Source organism: Mirounga leonina, unplaced genomic scaffold (assembly GCF_011800145.1).
Source record: "Mirounga leonina isolate KUSES-001 unplaced genomic scaffold, KU_Mleo_1.0 Mir_93, whole genome shotgun sequence".
In the NCBI taxonomy this organism is placed as follows: Eukaryota; Metazoa; Chordata; class Mammalia; order Carnivora; family Phocidae; genus Mirounga; species Mirounga leonina.
In genome coordinates this window covers 4984602-4985194 of record NW_023270854.1, presented here as the reverse complement: position 1 = coordinate 4985194, position 593 = coordinate 4984602, and the positions used below count along the sequence as shown (strand labels likewise).

Here is a 593-nt window from a genome sequence, read left to right as displayed (position 1 = left end):
TACTTAAACATATAGGAGCACTGGAAATCTTGCAGTGGTTCAGCATAGGATTTGATTTCTGGAGATATAAAGGATGATATATAAGGCTAAATACATACCTAAGATCCACTGCCCCATATTTCTCTGATAATAAAGCTCTGATTTGTTTGTGGAGCTATGTGGCTACCCCTCGGCAGGATACCTGCTTCCCCATTCTCTCATGCTGCTGAGGGTAGGCATGGATATGTAAGCAAATGTATCTTTCAAGGTGCTTCTGAAAGAATTCTTGTCTTCTTTTTTTTTTTTTTAATATGGAACGCTTCACGAATTTGCGTGTCATCCTTGTGCAGGGGCCATGCTAATCTTCTCTGTATCGTTCCAATTTTAATATATGTGCTGCCGAAACGAGCACAAGAATTCTTGTCTTCTTATACATGCATCACCCATATGGTTGGTGCTTTCTTCCTACCCGAATGAGAACATAATGGTGAACATGCAACAGCCATCTTGCAATCACGAGGAAAGCCAACACAATCCTAGAGATGTTCAATCGGACATCGTGGAGCTAGTATTTCACCGCCACCAGAAGACACAAACTGTAGAAAAAATTTAAC

The 593-nt window shown here is 40.6% G+C and overlaps 1 non-coding gene across 1 annotated transcript; it reads right to left on the bottom strand.

Moving 5' to 3' along the window:
• Positions 1 to 284: 284 nt before the first annotated feature.
• Positions 285 to 391, bottom strand: LOC118004832. The gene has a single exon (XR_004677710.1). It is a non-coding gene; the product is annotated as a U6 spliceosomal RNA (small nuclear RNA).
• Positions 392 to 593: the final 202 nt, after the last annotated feature.